General features: G+C 50.2%; 1 protein-coding gene across 3 annotated transcripts in view; it reads right to left on the reverse strand.

Moving 5' to 3' along the window:
- SLC23A2 (solute carrier family 23 member 2) overlaps nt 1-6,954 on the reverse strand; it is a 130,824-nt gene extending 123,870 nt beyond the window's left edge. Inside the window, exon 1 of one of the 3 annotated variants that reach the window (XM_045808658.2) lies at nt 6,849-6,954. The gene's annotated coding sequence lies outside the window, so the exon portion shown is untranslated. The remainder of the gene's footprint in view (nt 1-6,848) is intronic. The other 2 variants (XM_087853738.1, XM_087853739.1) reach the window with 2 other exon arrangements.
- Between the last annotated feature and the right edge of the window lie 358 nt (nt 6,955-7,312).

Raw genomic sequence — 7,312 nt, forward strand, 5'->3', positions numbered from 1 at the left:
GTTGGTTGTAAGATACGTAGACTGCAATCAGGTACTTTCTCTATTCCTGCTCTTTATCAGTGGGAGGAAGGGAGGAGCAAGGGGAAATCACCCCATTCTAAGTAACTACTTTTAAATAAGGAGCAATAAACAAGTAATCTGCAGACATTTATTAGCAAAAACAATCTAGAAAAATGAAAGCTATAAAAGATCTACATAAACCCAAAGATTTATGCTCATGGACAGAACAATTCAATATTATAAAGATAAAAAGTCTCCCCGAATTTATATACATTTAATAAAATTTCCCATTAAGTTATTTTGAAACCCTAAACTGAAAAATCCAGGATTAAAAAAAAAAGAAAGAAAAGAGCATAGGCATCACCAGACAGTAAAGCCTACTATAGAGTCATTACAATGATGAAAATAGCAAGGTCATGGCAAAGGAGTAGCCAGATAAATGGAATAATATAGCAAGTTCCACAACAGATCTGAGGATTCAGCACATGATTAAGGTGTCATTTTAATTTAATAAGACAAGGATGAATTAATGAATAAATGGTGCTGGAAAAAATGTAGAGGAAAAAAAAATCCTTACTCCATGCCACACTCCAATACAAGTATTAAATAACAGCCAAATGTTTTTTAAAAGAACAAACATATAAAGGAATATTAATAAAATCTTGGGGTAGAGGAGGCACGAGAAGGAAAAAGACTGACAGATCTGCATTCAAAGCATAGACAAATATTTGCAACTTATGACAAAAAATGCAAATCTTAATGGCTTATTTCTCAAACTGAGTGAAAGTAGGATTAAAATAACACATCCAGTAGCATCAACTTTACTCAAAGATTAAGGAGGAAAAATGTTTCATATTAAACCAAGCACTGATGTTTCTGGAGTAGAATAAAAAAGTCATGTTATTTTTAGATAAAACAGAAGACTTAAAAGAAGTGCCATCCTTGTTATACTCCCTAACACTTCAAAATATGCATATATTCCCCATACCATACTTCTGTGGAATCATTTGTGAATCGGTGTCTTAATATATAAAGAGTTCTCGATGATACAATATGAATTCAATAGAAAGTGTCCAGCACTGATGTCATCCATACCACTGTGAAGCAGAAGTAATCAAACTTTTTTCTTTTAAAGATTTTATTTATTTATTCAACAGAGAGAGAGACAGCCAGTGAGAGACGGAACACAAGCAGGGGGAGTGGGAGAGGAAGAAGCAGGCTCATAGCGGAGCAGCCTGATGTGGGGCTTGATCCCAGAACGCCGGGATCACGCCCTGAGCCGAAGGCAGATGCTTAACCGCAGTGCCACCCAGGCGCCCCCAAACTCTTTTTATAAAGGGCCAGAGAGCAAGTATTTCAGGCCTGCAGGTCATATGGTGTCTTGAATGCACATGGCTGTGTTGCAGTAAAACTTGATGTACCAGAATGGGTGCCAGTGGTTCTCTCAGGAGCAGCATCCGAAATGCAAATTATCGGCCCCCACCCCAAACCTTCTGAATGAGAAACTCTCCAGTTTGAGTTCTACCACGTCAGACAAGGAAGACATCGGAACCCCAAGCCAGTGGATTTGCCTTTGGAGACAGCAAAGGATTTCAGCCAGCACTGCGGAGGGGACGAGAAAACCAAACAGATTTGAGGGCTGAAATGCCAACTATAGTAGCCATATATGAGGAACAGCGTTTCCAGCAGTGCTCTCCATCAGAAGACGGGTGGAGAAGACCAACCACAGAGTCCTAACACCACGGCCTCCTTGATGAAGGGATGGTCCAGAATGAAAACGCTAATGCAAGTTTAATTAAATGAAGCTGGTGGCAAAGGGATGCCACCTCAAAGGGAGACCACATTAAAAAAAAAGGTCTATGTGTCGGGGTTGGGGGGGCGGGGGGGGATTATGGAAGATTCCTACAGGAAATGCCAGGGGGAACTAACTGAAGAACAAAGGACCCGGGGCTCCTGGCTGGCTCAGTCAGCGGACCGTGCGACTCTCGATCTCAGTCGGGGTTGTGGGTTCGAGCACTATGTTGGACATTGGGTGTAGAAGTTACTTAAAAAAATAAAATCTTAAAAAATAAATAAATAAAGGTGGTGCAAAGGAATGAAAAACAGGCCAGATAAGAGAAAGGTGGGGGGGGGGGGGGGAGACTTAGCAAGAAGGATCCAGACCTCAGCTATAAAGTGAGAACCAGAGTAATTAATACCCATTTTCTAGGGTGGCCATGATCAAAGGACATTAGTGACCACAGGAGGTCCTAGGCAGAGCACCTGGCACCCAACACTAGCTTCTCTAGCCTCTTCTATGCCAACAGGAACTTACAAACCCAGAGCTTCAGACAAGACCTGGCAAGGGTATTCTATCACTGAGGGTCCTGGATTACTGGAGCTTAAGAGTAGAAATCAAGACCCAAGAGTTAACTCAGGTAAGTTAACCAAACTCCAATTTCTTCACTGGTAAAATGCGGCCCAGAACAGCTCTACCTGCCAGTTGCTGGGACTAACACTATTGACCTCAAGTGCTCAGCACAGAGCCGATGTGCCCGGGCCCCAGCTCAGGCGGTCCACTGTCCAGTCTTCCTTGGGTCCGCTCTACTGCCTGGAGAGGCTCCTAGAGGAGAAGTGCATTTTATTAAACTGCGCTCACATTCAGCTTGGAAGATGGGGGATTCAGCTCTGTAAGACTCATGTTGAGGGTGAACTGGGAGGGAGGGAGCCACCTAGATGGGTGAGCCTCCACCAGGCACTCAAAGACCCCCAGGGCAACGGACACGAGCAAGCAGCTTTGGGCAGAACCTGTGGCAAGAACTGTGAATGAAGAAGGCTTCCCTGACCGCTGACCAGAGAGAGCCACGGTTTGGGGCAGCCAAGCAAGCAACAGCCCACGGCAACTCTGACCCCTCACTGAAGGACTCACTGAGGCTGCAGAGAAACAATGAATAAGAAAAAACCGGAGTCAAAACGGTGGCCAACAGAAAGGGTTGGCTGCAACCTGAAGCTACTGAACAGTGCACAGCAGTGAGGACACTTGACTCAAGTCCTAAGTACGATCCTCTGTGAAATTATCCATTGTTCTCTCCTGCGTTCATTACATACACTTGAATCCTCAGATGTTTCTGTATGGAGCGTGTACGCAGACCATGCCTGCCACACTTCCTGGGATAGAGGAATTTCCAAAGGTCATTTTTGATGAATCCCACTCTTTGCTTTTTGTGCTATCTTTAGATTCTAGGCCTGCATAACATGCAACCCCACTGAAGCAGTGTGAGAAATGGTTATTGAATCAACGAGTAGCTGGAACTCTCCTTCATGGAGTACATTTTCAGAGGGCCTTAGAAGCCACCTACACCTGCGGTCAGAGGAGAGAATTAAGACTATGGACAACGAGAAGTTCTCAAAAAGATTTACACTTCCCTGGAGGCGGAGCTCCCCACAAACACCCACTCCCTCCCTTTATGACTGCGTTTGGGTTTGTCAGGTTGGCATGACGACATGCCCTATACCTGCTCCTCAGCCATCTCAGACACCTTGGGTTCCTTTCATTCTCGGAGCTCAGGACAGAAATTTGGACATTACCCTCAACTCTTTTGTACACCACCACCCCCACCTCACATATCTGGTCTATCAGCAATCTCCTCAGCCCCACCCAGACTCCCATCACTTCTCACCACCTCCCCAGCTACCTTCCATCACCCTGGTCTGACCACCACCCTCAGCCCTCACCCAGGGGCTCACCCTGCTGCCCCGCCCTCCCTGCTTCTAGTTGACTCTCAAACAGCAGTAACCAGCGTGTCCTGTTAAAAGCTAGGTCAGTCCCTCAAAACCCTCCACCGGCTCCCATTCCCCTCAAAGTAAAATCCATAGGCCTTACTGTCACATGGCCTTACAGGATTCAACTCCCATTGTCTCTTTGACCTCAAAACCAAACGCTCTCCTCCTGCCTCAGGGCCTTTGCATCTGCTGCATCCTCCACTGGGAATGTTCTGCCTTCAGATATCCACATGACTCATTTCCTTCACATCTTCACTCAAAGGTGACTCAGGCCTTCCCTGTCTATCCTTCCTAAAATTTCAACTCCCACGCCCAACACTTAATACCCTCAATCCTGCCAGATTCTTCTTCAGGGCATGAAATCTCTTTGCCTCCTCACCAGAGTGTGAGCTCCATGTGGGCAGAGAATCTCCAAGCAGCAACCAGAGCACCAAAAACATTGCCTAGCACACAGTGGGTTATCAATGAATGTACTAAATATGTGAAAGTCCAAGGAAAAGTATAAGCCACAAGCAAACCTCAATTATTCGAGAGTCAACAATCTAGAACCTGTGACAAAATAACAGGCGAGAAATAGAAAGCTGGGGAGAAAAGGAAGACAGTGCCATAAAGCACACACAGGGCTCCTTTAAATCCTGCGTCAGTAATGCACAGCTTAACCTGGAGCAGGAATGTTCCCTAGCAAAAGAATAAAAGCCCAGACAGGCGGCCCTCTGAGGAGAGAATAACTGGAAGAACAGCAGGGAGCAAAAATGAATTAATGAGGTTATCCGGCGTCGGGAACGGACTAGTATGTTGGGAGTTTTATAGGCAAGGCCTGGAAACAGGTCAGGGAAGGACTGTAAAATGTTTAAATTAAAAAAAAAAAAGCCTAAGAGGATTAAATAAAAATAAGTTTTTAAAAAGCTTTCATTTACAAGTACAAAGCACTATGTAATTGCAAATTATGACTGCTGCCTTTTAATTCCCTTAAGCAAAATGCGAAAATTCGCATTTGGTGCCAGAAAGGAGTCCCCAAAAGGATCCCAGCTTTGTCTTTAGAGACACTGAACAGGATGGCAATAGCCCCAACTCAGGATTTCTAATATCCCAGACTTTAGGCTCCTTGAGGGCAAAAGACTGAGTGTTAGTCAACAATTATTTGTTCAACAGCACCTGGCACCAAATTAGCAAGTAGACTAACAGAAGGCTTGTGAGCTTGCTCCTGTGACACCGAACTCCTGCACTCCTAAGACCTCTAGCCTTTGCTACACAGACGCGACAGGCAGTGTGGCTGGCATGAAACCTAGGAAAACGCTCTACAGTATTCTAGCCAAGTACTTTCATAAGCATTTTTGAAACATCCTAACAGACATTAAAACTCAGCTTAATTAACTTTGCCACAGTCAGAAAATACAACTGCCATGCAACCATGTGAAAAAAGAAAAAAACAAACTGTCAATACGTAAAGTTCCTGAAATACCTCTTTCCTTAAAAAAAGAAAAAAAAAATCACTCCCCACTCAGACCAAAAAAACCAACAGAAATGCCCTGGAATTCAAAGAAAGAAGCCGGTAGCCATTTTGACAAAGGAAATGGTCTAGAAAGCAGATAGCTCACGCACAGGCTGTCTCAGGCTGTCAGGTGAAACAGGTAGCTTGGCTGGACACACCTGCTCACCTCCTTTCAACTAACAGGTGTGCCGTGAGGACTTACACCGCACACCCACCGCCAGCCATTTAAAAGGCTGCTGCCCAAACGCTATTAAATTCTGGATAAGTGAAAAGAGACCACTAGGGACAGGTTCACAAGTGATCCTGCCAGAGTCAACCATAACCCAGTACAGAATTCCGAATCTCTGAGCTGAAAGGCCCTTTATAAATCTCACCAGATTCCAACACCTTTGGGGCTATCCAAGCAAAGTCATCTGCGAAGGTAAAAAGGCAGGTGTAGACAACTGGAAACGGTGAGGCCCCAGCCCAAAGGCATTCAAATGCAAAAACATAAAAATAAAAAAGCTTCAGCTACCCCTGATTCTTGTCTCTGGCTTTAGAGAGGAAGAAACTGGCCGGGAGAAGTCACATGGCCAATTAATGACAGCTCAAACCAGACTGCCTCGGGACTCCCGGTCCCATGTCCTCGCACATCACCAGCCTTCTCAGCACACCCAAACGTCAGCAGGGACAGCATCTTCCCCCTCCCATCTTCCAGCACTGCAAGAATAAAAGTAACAGCCTCTGCTGACGCCCCAGACCCAGAAATCCCTTACGGGTGACTTTCTTCCACCTGCAATTGCCCTCATTTACCCTTTGCCCTGACAATCAAGAATTTCTCATCAGTCACGCTTAAAACCCCCTGCCTGTAGGCCGAGTTCCTGTCAGCTACCCACTCAAGGGTATATCCAGAGTCAAAGGAAGGAGAAAATTCTGAGCCCTTAAAGTAGTCACACTCGAAAATGTCAATTTCTCCTTCCAGCAAGGTAGCAACAAGGGGAATTCGTGACCCCCGGGGGAACAGGCCGGAGAGAAAGGCCCTGGGGTCCGAGCAGCGGCTTCTAAAATTACTTGGCGCAGCCTTTGTAGGAGAGAAGAAAGCAAAAAATGTACGAGGCACCCCCCCCACCCCGCCGCCCTCCTGATAGCCCTGAATTCCGGGGGCACGGGGATGCCCGCGCGCACCTCCCGAGGAGGGACAAGGGGAGAGGGACCCCAGGACGCGCGGGCCGAGGGCCCGGGAGGAGGCTGCGACGGCGGCCAGCCCGGTCCCGGGGGACCCACTTGCCTCCCCGCGGCGCGGCCTGAGGGCCCGAGCGCGCTGCGGCTCCCGGGGCGGGCAGGGTGAGCGCCCAGGGGCCCGACCGGGCCCGGTGGGGCGGCGGAGACTGGGGGGTCGCCGGGCATCCCCGGGCCCCGCGGCCAGCTTGGCCCGCGGGTGCGGGGACCCGGGGGACCGGCCGGGGCTGGGGGGGCGCAGGCCGCGCCGCGGGGCCGGTGACAGCGCGCGGGGGCCGTGCCAGGCCGGCCTCGTGGGCGCGGCGGGCACCTCGCGGCCCGGCCCTGCAGGTGCGGCTCGCGGGCCGGGCGGGGGGCGCGGCGGGCCGGCTCTCACCTGGCTGCAGCTCGCTGGGCTCCCGTCCTGCCGCCGCGCCTCGGCGCCGCAGTGCCCGCCGCCGCCGCCGCCTCCGGTCCCCGCGACAGCCGCCTGCAAAATGGCGCCGCGGAGGGGCGGGCCGGGGGCGGGGAGCTGCGGAGCCGCCCGCCCCCGCGCCGGCCCGGGACCCACCTCCCTCTCCGCCCCCGACCCCCCGCCCACCGGCCTCCCCCCAGGGGAGGGGCTGCCCCCCTCTCCCGCGGGGCCCCGGGCGGGGCAGTCGGCCCCCACCCCTGCCGCCCCCCGCGGCGTTCCCTGAGCGCACCCCCCCTCCCACGTCCCTTTCAGCTCCCTCCCCGGCGTGGAAATCGCCCCCCTTCTCGCGCCTTCCCGCCACACCTGCTCCTGGGGCCCACCTGGAGCCGAGCGCCCGCCCGGAGTCTCCCCCTCCTGGCTCCCCCCTTTTACCCTGCCTGACACGG

The sequence above is a fragment of the Ursus americanus genome, chromosome 22, assembly GCF_024610735.1.
Source record: "Ursus americanus isolate L20-20 chromosome 22, mUrsAme1.1.p, whole genome shotgun sequence".
Classification (NCBI taxonomy): Eukaryota; Metazoa; Chordata; class Mammalia; order Carnivora; family Ursidae; genus Ursus; species Ursus americanus.